The sequence below is a fragment of the Triticum aestivum genome, chromosome 2B (assembly GCF_018294505.1).
Source record: "Triticum aestivum cultivar Chinese Spring chromosome 2B, IWGSC CS RefSeq v2.1, whole genome shotgun sequence".
NCBI lineage: Eukaryota > Viridiplantae > Streptophyta > Magnoliopsida > Poales > Poaceae > Triticum > Triticum aestivum.
Genome location: NC_057798.1, coordinates 49293085 through 49305237, shown reverse-complemented (window position 1 = coordinate 49305237; position 12153 = coordinate 49293085). Strand labels below are relative to the sequence as shown.

General features: G+C 38.6%; 1 pseudogene; it reads left to right on the top strand.

The window, feature by feature from the left end:
- Positions 1–7311: 7311 nt before the first annotated feature.
- On the top strand, positions 7312–11937 carry LOC123040334 (2-oxoglutarate-dependent dioxygenase 11-like; annotated as a pseudogene).
- The last annotated feature ends 216 nt before the right edge of the window (positions 11938–12153 follow it).

Sequence of the window (12153 nt, the reverse complement as noted above, 5' to 3'; positions counted from 1 at the left end):
CGGTATGAGGGGAGAATGACTGGAAAAAGCACGCTTGGAGGAGAGACAATAATATGCAGGGATGAATATTCTTAGTCTCAAGCACACTGCTATTCTACAGAACTGTACCTTGGTGACCCCTTATGTCAATGAACACAAGAACAGTCTGCGCTCCAAACACCCGGAGCAGTGCGACGACCGGATTACATGTGAACACGTCAGGACTTTCAGCAGTTGGTTGGAAACACGTCTCAGAGATGAAAACACTGTTTGTGATGAGCTGTACTCATTGTCCAGGGGACCATCTTTGACTGTTACGATTTGGAAAGGATACGAGATAAATGGGAATACATTTTACACGATCTCCCAAGATCAAAAGAGCACCAACCAAAACAGCGGTGTCCGCTTTGATGCAGCCACCGAGAGGGGAAATGACACATATTATGGTTACATAGTGGACATATGGGAACTTGACTACGGAGTAGATTTTAAGGTCCCTTTGTTTAAGTGCAAATGGGTCAATCTGTCAGGAGGCGGGGTACAGGTAGACCCACAGTAAGGAATGACAACAGTGGATCTGAACAATTTTGGGTACACTGACGAACCATTCGTCCTAGCCAATGATGTGGCACAGGTTATCTATGTGAAGGGCATGTCTACAAACTGAGAAAAAGAAAAAATAATGAAGCGAATACATCAAACGATGAGCCAAAGCGCCATATAGTTCTTTCAGGAAAAAGGGATATCGTGGGAGTGGAGGGCAAGACAGACATGTCTGAAGATTATGAAAAGTTTCATGAAATTCCTCCGTTCAAAGTCAAGGCTGACCCAAGCATCCTAATAAATGATGAAGATCATCCATGGTTACGGCGCAATAAGGAAAGGACACAAACGAAGCAAAAGTGAAGACATTCTCCACAACTATTATGATGATACCATGCCAACTTTCAATCTTTTTGTAGTTCATTTGAAATGCATGTTGTAACAGACAAGTTTCCATATGAAATCATGATACTTCAAAAGAGATTGTCCGTTTTGTACACGAAGTGCATCCAGTTTTGCCGTAGCCCTCTCAACTTTCTTGCATATGTTATGTGGATGAAATAATGATATCATGCCAAAATAAAAGAGAGGCGCAATGCTCACCTACACGTTGCTTAGCTTCAGGCCAACGTGCAGGTAAGCACTGCGCTTCTCCCTTCATCGTCTATACACTCAGGGCTTATAAACCGCTGCAAGTGGCTCTCGCTTGGCGAGGTGGGACTAAAAAACAGATGCAGAAAGAATCAACTGAAAAAACACTTTTACCGGTTCATGCTACGAACCGGTACTAAAAGGTGCTCGTGGGGCCCCAGCCTTAAAACTTTAATAGCAAAAAGAATTATCATAAAAGAAAATAAATAAGTAATTAGAATTTTGTTACAAACTTTAATAGCAAAAAGAATTATCATAAAATAAAATAAATAAGTAATTAGAATTTTGTTACAAACTTTAATAGCAAAAATAATTATCATAAAAGAAAATAAATAAGTAATTAGAATTTTGTTCAAAACATTAAAAGCAAAAAGAATTATCATAAAAGATAATAAATAAGTAATTAGAATTTACTTACAAACTTTAATAGCAAAAAGAATTATCGTAAAAGAAAATAAACAAATAATTAGATGGTACTAAAGGAATCAACTAAAACACTTTTATAAACCTCTAGTATTATTGAAACTAAAATTATATAGAATTTTGTTACAAACTTTAATAGCAAAAAGAATTATCATAAAAGAAAATAAATAAGTAATTAGAATTTTGTTCAAAATATTAAAAGCAAAAAAATATCATAAAAGAAAATAAATAAGTAATTAGAATTTTGTTACAAACTTTAATAGCAAAAAGAATTATCGTAAAAGAAAATAAATAAGTAATTAGAAACAATAAAGAAAGCAAAAAAACTGGGAAAAATTAAAAAAAAGTGCCACCTACAGGGCCACCATGGCCTGCATACGACTAGAAACCCATTACTAGGGCCAAGATGCAGGCCCGCAGTAGGCCCAATAGGCCCACAAGCACAGAGAGTGAATTTTGGCCCGTAAGCCTGGAGTAGAGATGAGCTCGAAGTGGTTGGTTCGATAGGGCTTATAAACCACTCCGAGCCCCTCTCGGCTAGCGAGGTGGGCCTAAACATAGCACCGCATCACGCCAGTTCCAGCACATGACCATTGGTCCCGGTTGATGCTACCAACCGGGACTAATGGGAGGAATTGGTACCGGTTGGTGGCACCAACCGGTACCAATGCCCCCCTTTAGTCCCGGTTGGTGCCACCAACCGGGACCAAAGGTCTCTGTTTCCCGCCCTTTGGGCAGCTGAAAAGAGGCCTTTGGTCCCGGTTGGTGCCACCAACCGGGACTAAAGGGGTGCATTGGTCCCGGTTGGTGCCATGAACCGGGACCAATGCTCTGCCTATATAAGCAGCACTCGTGAAAATTTGGTTCAGTTCGTTCTTCCCCGCCGCCAGGCTGCCCGTCCATCTCCGCCTCGTCGTCGTCGTCGTCGCCCCGCGCCGTCCCGACGCCGACCCGCGCCGCCCCGACGCCGTCGCCGCCCCCCGCCCCGCGCCCCGTGCCCCGCGACCCCGCCGGCCCCTGCCCGTCGCCGCCCCACCCCGGCCCGCGCCGCACCTCCGTCGACCGTCGCCGCGCCGCCCCGCCCCGCGCCACACCTCGCCGTCGCCGTCGCCGTCCCAGACACCGTCGCCGTGAGCAAAATTTTTGCTAATTTAATTTGATGTTAGTAGTAGTTAATTTAGATGTGTAGTATAATTTAGATGTGTAGTTAATTGAGTTAGACTTTGTTAGATTTTTTTTAGATTTTTTTGTTAGATTTTTTTGTAGTTCATAGATTTTTTTGTTAGATGTGTAGTACATACATTTTTTTGTTAGATTTTTTCATATTGTGTAATTAATTTGTTCATATTGTGTTAGATTTTTTTTCTGTTAATAGATTTTTTTTGGTGATATTATTGTTGAATATGCATGTTTGTATGTTCATATATATGCAAAGATTGAATATGTCAAATTTTTATAATTTTTTTCTGTTCATAGAATTTTTATGATTTTTTTCTGTTGTAATTTTGTTCATAGAATTTTAATGATTTTTTTGTTCATAGTATTTTCTTTGTCAATTTATGTATATGTTCATATTGTGTATGTATAGGAAAATTGTGCATGATCAATGTCATTTATGAATATGTTCATATTTAGAATAGAGGAAAAAGTAAAAAATAAGAAGAGAAAGTGTTTAATATAGTTAGTTGAAAAAATAATATAACTATAGTTAAACTAGTTTATTTTTAGTAAGTACTACTTTATTTTATTTATAGTAAGTGCTTCATATATAGTTGAACTAGCTAGTTGATTTAATAAACTACTTTATTTTACTATATATAGAAGTAGTTTGTTTTTAGTAAGTACTACTTTATTTATTTATAGTAAGTGCTTAGTAGTTGAACTTGTTGATTTAATTAATAAAACTACTTTATTTAACTATATATAGAAGTAGTACCCGCATCAACATCGATGATGCCTATCCCGCATCCTCGTCGTCGTCGACTCTGCGGTGGAGGCCTGCTTGATCAGGGCCATGTTCGGGACTGGGCTCCGACGGGCTGGTATTGGGAGGTGCTACCTTCCGGGGGACGTAGGTTGGTGAGGAGGAAGCACGTTGTTGACCCGGTCCTTATTTGGTGGCGGTCGCGTGGGCCAGTGACGGTGCCGAGGCTTCCGGACACCGCGGAGGTGGTACATCACAGTGTCAGCGAGGAGGACGAGCACGTCCGTCGCTACATGGTTGCATTGGAGGGCAGGTTCGACAATACCTGGCAGGTTCTTCAGGGATCTCACTGGAGCTATGATCCTGTGATGGTTCCTTATCTTTGGGTGTCCACCGCCCGCAACGATACCCGTCGGGCGCTACGGTTCTAGCTGTATTAGTGATGTTATATGTATGATAGTATTCGAGGAGTATTAGTGATAATATTCAACGATGTATGAACATAAGAGATGATGTAGTTTTGGTTATAATTGAATGCATGCTAATTTGAATATTACTTTATTTTACGATTTGCTTTTGTTTATTGAATGCTCATATTGGAAAAGTACTCCTACTTTGAATGCTAAAATTAAAGAGCACTCTATGCAGAAATCTAGGAGCCCCCTCCATCATCCACGCCGTCGTGGGGGTAGCTTCTCCTTCATTCCCGTGTGCTAGATAATTTGGTGTAATAATGCACTCGGGAATGAAAGGAGGAGCTACCATCACCGATAGTCAACCCGTGATTAATAATAATGATCTAATTTAGGTTTTTTATACATATATTTAATTGTACAAGTTTAATATTTGAATTATGAACGTAGGCCGGAAATGTCGTACTCGGACGACGAAAACCTCCCGGGGAAGTGCGACTGGTGCCATGACGACCGAGGTATGTGCGACAGGTTCATTGAGTTGGATGAAGATCGGCGCTTCAGCATTAAGCTCGAGGAGACCTTCGATGTTCATACGGTATGCAACGACGACAATAGTTTTTTCATAATTAAGCACGACTTCAACTATTTTAACGTGTATTTTTCATCTTTTCCAATTCGACTAGCTTATCCCATGCTATACAAGACGCTATGTCTTGGAGAGGATGGGTTTTGAAGACCATGAAAGTATGGAAACCAAAAAAATTCTCCTAAGGACCAATTATGGTGTGGATTTTAAAGTAAAGTTGTACAATGCTGAGAGTGTAACCCATTTTGGTTGCAAAAATTGAAAAGCACTTTGCAGGATGTATGGTTTTGATGAGGGTATGCTTGTCACCATGGATCTTGGTGATCCTACAATCAAGCAAGACAATATGGACATTTGGGTCCTTGTGGATACACCACCAATTTTCCCCCCATGTGAGCTTAACATAGTTATTAACTAATTTATATTATTTATTTCAAAATAGTTGATAGCTTATTTCTATTGACAACTTATTTTCATTCTTCAAAGAATGTGCGGAAGATGGTAGACAAAACCCACTACACTGATGGCTCCGAATTAACTTATAAGGAGAAAAACCATCTGATCACATTTTGTACTGATCTTGAGAATTACAATGTCTACAATCGAACTCCTCAACATTATGGTCAATATGTGCCACTAGTGCACGTGTTGAACTACGGTAACTACCATGGAGATACCCTGGTAAGATTTTTTACTATTACGACATCCGTGCATCTTTTTGCATACTTCTAAAACTAGTACATCATTGCTAACTACGAAGTTATTACTATGTTTTTCAACAGATAATCCCGAATGATTGTGTGCCTCATCTGATGTATACGCACGGTCGCCTTGATGTTTTGAACATACAACTAGGTCGTCTTACGAATCTCAACTGTCCATACCGGATTTCTAAAAGAAGTGGAGACATGACAATCAAAGAATGAAAAAAATGTATGGACAGTCGTAAGGAGCTTCTTGGAAGCAAAAGGAAGCGAAGCGCAAGAATTGAAGACAGGATGATCTCCATTCTTCATAATGGAGAGTCGGGGTCTATATTGTTTTATGCTATTTTTATCTTAAGTGTGTTTAGGTCTACCTGATACTGATGATGTGCTAAGAACAATTATGTAGGGTTGGGTTTGATGACTATGAGTATGATGATCGTATGACTTGTTATTAATAATGAGTAGAAGTTGTATGATGATGCATGATTAGTAGGACTTGTTATTATATATGATGATGTATGATGCGAGCATAAAGAGTTATTATATATCAGCGGGTGTAATGAACATAGCAGTAGCGTTGGTAAACCAAGCACGAAGATAAGAGAGGACACTTCTCTCTATTAGCTAGCTAATAACAATCTAAATTAACCCCCAAAACCCCAAAACCAGCCAATTTCAAAAAAAAAAACTCAGATGCCTTTTGGTCCCGATTTATGTCACCAACCGGGACCAAAGGCCCCCCCTGCCTGGGCTGCCCGCAGCGGCCACGTGGATGCCCATTTGTCCCGGTTCGTGTAAGAATCGGGACTAAAGAGGGAGGCATTAGTAACGACCTATTAGTCCCGGTTCAAGAACCGGGACTAAAGGCCTTTACGAACCGGGACAAATGCCATGTTTTCTACTAGTGATCCGCGCACATAGATTATTGAATGAAGCTCAATGGGCAACCTGTGTGGGACGACATATGCCGACTCTGATTATTCTAGTATCGTTGAATTTGAAATCGATGAAATAATAAAACTTATTGAACACATGGTTATCTCGTTGATTTTGAACTATTGTTGTACTAGAGATGTTTACATGCTATTTATGGATGAATTATGCTATTCTCTATAATTACTTTGATATTGTGGGCTTAGTTTAGTTAAGCAGATGAAATATCATTGGTTTTATGTAAATTATATCCGAGCTTTGCTTAATTCTGTCGTGTTTGATGTAGTTCATCCGGTTTATTCAAATGCGGTTTGAAATGATTGTGAGCGGTTGAATGGCCGACTTTTACATCACTACTCACGGATTGCTCCCAACCAATTCGCGGATGGATATAATGTTTGATATGGACGTCGGCGTTGAAGATGGTATATCAATTAAAAATACACCAGAGTGATGGTGCAAAGGCATGTTTGAATCACGCCACCGCAGATCTGCAAGTGGTCAGTGCATTAAATTCTGTCATTTAGCTGACGGGCATTTCTTTAGGCTGACCATAATGGGGTAATATAAACAGTATCATGCACTTGGGACTCGTAAATATGTTTATGTGGTAGACAATTCAAGAAGAAAGAGGGTTATAATAACATAGACAAATACTATATCATAATAAATATTATACTATTATCTGTCATGTATAGCAGTAAATGAGACAATTTATAATACTACGCACTATGAATGTTGTAATAATACACTAATATTATATAGCATATGATACTCCCACTAGGACCAGCCTTGGCATCGGCGCTTTCCGGACGAGCCGGTCAAGGAATCAAAAAAAAAAGGAACCATTCGCATTTTCTGAGTCGGAAGATATAATCGTGGTCGAGTTCCATGGTACTTTCTCTGTTTTATATAATTGTAGTACTAAACCATCGACAACCAATATGAAACGGAGAAAGTACACTCTATTCTGACCGTCCGTTCGCATCGTGATATGTGCGCAAGGAATCATCACATGCCCACCTTCTGTCCGCCCCAGAGTCATTAGCAGGAGTTGACATTACATTTCAGTTAACAATCTGCTATATAATAGCCTGATCGATGGCTTGATTAGCGAGACCCGTAGTGGAGAACTAGGTAGCTACACCGATGGAGGCGGAGGCAGAGTGTGGTAGCGCCGGCGGGTGGTCGAAGGTGGGAACATCGCTTCCCGTCACGAGCGTGCAGGCTCTGGTGGCGTCCGCCGTTGAGCTGACGGCCGACAAGATCGGACGGTATATCCAGCCAGACATTGACGCGCACGCCGTCCTCCCCGAGCTGTCCGACGAGGTTCCGGTGATCGACATCAGCAAGCTCTTGAGCGCCGAGTCCGCTGAAGCAGAAACCGCCAAGCTCAGATTTGCCTGCGCGGAGTGGGGCTTCTTTCAGGTACTTGAGGCCAATATTAACGAACCAGTACAATTTATATTTCTTCATTCATAAAGTTATTGCATCTCCGTGGCGCAACCTGGAGAAATTTGGGGTCTGGTTCTTTACCTTCGACCGTTGAGATAGTTTTGTTGTTGTTGTTGATTAGGATAGTTGAGATAGTTGAAGCACGACGGACATTACGAGTGAACAAATAAATTTGTTCAGCCGGATTGTGTCTTTTTACCAGCTAGGACAATGTCCGTGCGTTGCAACGGGATATAAATATTGTAGTGTGTTAACTCGTGATTTATCTGCCCATATTACTGTGATTGTCTAAATAAATGTTTATCAAATATGTCCATGATTTACCCTATAGTTTGATGATAAATTTGATAAGTAAATTAAGGTGCAATTGATGCAAAAGTAAGTAAATCAATGTGATTGAACGGCGTACTGGGAAGGTCAAATATGACATGGTGAAAAAAAAACCAGCTGACGATGGAGACATGGTGGAGGGGGGAACCGGTAGACGAAAAGTTCTGCCTAGCAGGAAAAGGAATGCTACTTATTTTTTCAGTAGTATATAGAGATTTATTCTAAACTTGATCTCTAACCTTGCCCTCCTCAGAAAATATTGTCGGACTTAAGAAATTGTAATGTCTATAATGTTGTAGCCATTGAGATTGATTCAAGACTCATTTATAATATCTATTACTTCAAAAGGTCTTACAAATTCTTAAATCCGACAAATTTTGAAAATTTTGAGGATGATTGATCATGTATAAACCTGATCATTGGTTATTTATGGTTTCACTTTCTATATTTATTATTCTCAACTTAATATTCCAAATATTTTCAGCAACTTTTTTAGAATATTCCTTTTAAAAAATGTCAGTTCATATAGTTTTTTTTTTGAATTCTTAGATTTATTCACATCTTCCAATTTTATTACTTTCTTCCCTAGAATGCTTTTCCTGGTATTTTTTTTCAAAATTTATCATACTTTTGTGCAACTCGGTCATCACATGGGGGAAATAATCGCAACTACATTTGTCATATTGCTCCGATTGTTGTTAGGGACCAGATTAGTCACTTTCAAAAGTATAAGGTCAAAGATATCTAGTATTAGAGTTCAAAGACAAAATCCGGAATTAGTCTAGAGAGGAAAACAATACTTTTCTCTAAATATTAATTTGTAGATTCATTCATTCCATCTCTTGAAAATTTGTTTGATAAAGCATTATTGTTTGTCCAACTATTGAGCTTTCAGGTTGTAAATCATGGAATACCGATTGAAGTCATAATGGGTATAAAGCAGGACATTCAAAATTTCTTTCAACTCCCCCTCGAAGTTAAGAATAAATATGCTCAACGCCTAGGGGATCTTCAAGGGTATGGCCAAGTGTTTGTTGTCTCTGATGACAAAAGCTAGAATGGGGTGACAGGTTTGCCCTCTTCATTCAACCACCCCAAGCTCGTGATATGAGTTACTGGCCAAGTCAACCTCATACTTTCAGGTTAGACTTTGTATGCTTGGGATATCTAAATGTATAAGAAAGGAGAAGGGAAACTCCTGCATTATATTCTAAGCACTAGATTAAGAAAATATATTAATTTGGCAAAGACGCTCAAGTTGATTCAAGATTCAATACTTAAAACTTAGAAGATTGACTTGGTTTTTTTTGCGATTGAAGAAGATTGACTCGGTTGCATGTGATCTTTTGGTAAACGGATTGACCATGTCAAGTTTTGAACTAAGAACTTGCTTTCACCGCTATAGTGTGCCATATTTGTGGGTGTGGTCCTTGAAGCATCATTTTGACATTATTCATCTTCTTGTGCATATGAAACATCTGGTGTTTGTTTATTACATTATTACATGTACAAAGTGCATTACCGTTTTAATATACACTCATAGGCCAAAGAGAAGAGTACCAAACATTTATGTTGGCCTTATCATTTCATTCGTTTCCAATGTTACACATCTCTCAAATTAAACTACTATGATTTAGCTTTTACGTTTAAGCATAGGTATAGATATGACACCAGCCTCACCAAACTAAATTAACCTCACAACAACCTAGAAAAGATTGTTGCCTTTATTGTTAATGTTCTGCCTATCCCTACACAATTTGGTTGAATATTGTTCGTTATGAAACTTAGAAGTAGCAAAGTTTACTAAAATCGGCCATAGGAACTAATGAATATTAAGTTTTCTATGAAAACAAATTGATATCAAGTCTTCTGGGTAAAATTTCAGCATGAGTATCTAGCAACGGAGTTTTTATGGTTCATGGTAATGACCAACAAAGGGCCGAGTAGGGGACTATACAAGCAATGAATTTTTTATTGGGCTTGTTATTTGTACTTGGTACAAAAACAAGCTAGGTCTGGTCATGTAAAATCCAACGTATTTCAATATCTACCAAAGCCCATCATTAACGGAGAAACTTTATTATTTTTATGATCCCATGAATTGTATTGAACAATACTCTTCAGAGGTGATGAAATTCACGCATTCTCTTGCCATCTTGATTGCAAAAACACTAGATGTTGATCCGGAATTGGTGGCAGACAAACATGCGTCTCAATTTCTCAGGATGAACTACTACCCTCCATGCACGTCAACCCCAGAAAAGGTTCTAGGCTTGTCACCGCATTCCGATGGATCTTTTCTCACTATTCTGCTAGAAGTTAATTCAGTTCAAGGCTTACAAATTAGAAGGCATGGTGCATGGATTCCCGTGAAACCACATTGTGATGCACTATTGGTGAATGTGGGCGACCTTCTTGAGGTATGCTTCTAAAGACATATTAAGCTAGTTGTATAGCATGTGAAACTAAATGGTATAAAAATTAGTAAAAACTTTGCAATCCTTATTTGTGTTTGGGTGGGAGAGATCCGCAACTTCATAACTCACTATCTCCTTTATGAAACTCTAACACACACATGTGCTTACACGCTCATACACCCATCCATCCGTCACCAAATGAAAGTGTGTATGTCCGACATGTCATCTTGTGTTAAATAGCTCTGCTACTTGGGTTTGTAAAAGCACTTCTCAATTGATGTATCACATATTAAAACGTTAAATTTACCAGGTCATATACTGGTCTAGAAAAAATAAGCAGGATTTTTGCTTAGGGTTGTTTCTAAATGTTTTGGGAGTTTGAGGGCTGAAAAGGTACATTGTCCACCTAAGCAAACACGCGAGTCAACGAGCCACCTTTGTAGCCCTCACACTACATCTAGAAAACTTAGTTGAGAAAGCTCATTCTTAGTCAAAGGAAAGACTCATTGTTTTCTCTTTGTACAAGGTACTAGGTTACTTTTGTTCCTATTCTATGGTTCTCAATAGGATTATCTTGTAATAAATGAAAATTAGCTTGTTAATATTCAATTTACAATAGGATTATGTTGCAATAAATGAAAATTAGCTTGTTAATTTTCAATATTTTTCCTGCTATCCTCTAGTTTTTCTGTAAATTGTTTATCAAATAAGACAAAAAAATTAAGGCCTTACAAGCGATGTCATCTTTTTCGGGGGTTGGACGGTACACTCTAGACAAAGCAATAGTTGATGGTGTATATATTACTTTTCCCTAGAAAATGTCATGTGTAGTCTCAAACTACTTCCAATTTTATATGACTCGGAACCGGTAATTGCCTTTGGCTCCTAGGTTCATATGCACCCATTGTCGAAATACACATTTTGAGAAGTTGAAAAATTCGGAACAAAAATCCCGCGTGTATATCCGGATATTTTATGTGCGTGCACAAGGTTTACATGAAAAACGACGTTTTGTATGACTTGTGTAAAAAAGACAATTTCTGATGCTTCATTCTAACTATTCACGAGGCATTTCTTTATCTTTTTTACACAAGCCACAAAAAACGTCGTTTTTCACCAAAACCTTGTGAACGCACATAAAATGTCCGTATATACACGTGGGATTTTTGTTCTGAATTTTTCAACTTTTCGAAATGTGTATTTCGACAATGGGTGCATATGCACCTAGGAGCCAAAACACCACTCTCGGAACACTGGGAAACTACTATTTTCAAGGATAGACGAGAAACTTGATATCTGTTGAATCCAATCTATTTATTATTTATAGATTATGACAAATGGGAAGTACAAGAGCATTGAGCACAGGGTCACCATAAATGCCCACAAGGAGCGACTATCCATATCAGCATTTCAAATCCCAAATTATGATGGAATTATTTCACCAATTTTAGAAAATGCAGAAGAGAAGATATTATACAAGACAATGAAAGTAGGAGAGTATTTAAGACTTTATTTCTCAAACAAACTAGAAGGAAAGAGAGCCCTGGATTATGCGAAGTTATCCGAAATTTAAGGATTTTCTACTGAACTTTGTCGTTCTAGATAAACACTCTTAAATTAATATGTGATAAATGCTTCAGTGTAATGGATATATATTTCTCACCAGGACCAATCGGCGAGACGTTTGTCACTTTATATGAACCTTTGCATTTATTTTCAGATATACATGTGATGAAAAAGAAATTCTTCATCGGGTACACTTGTAATACTCGAAAGACGAATATAGACT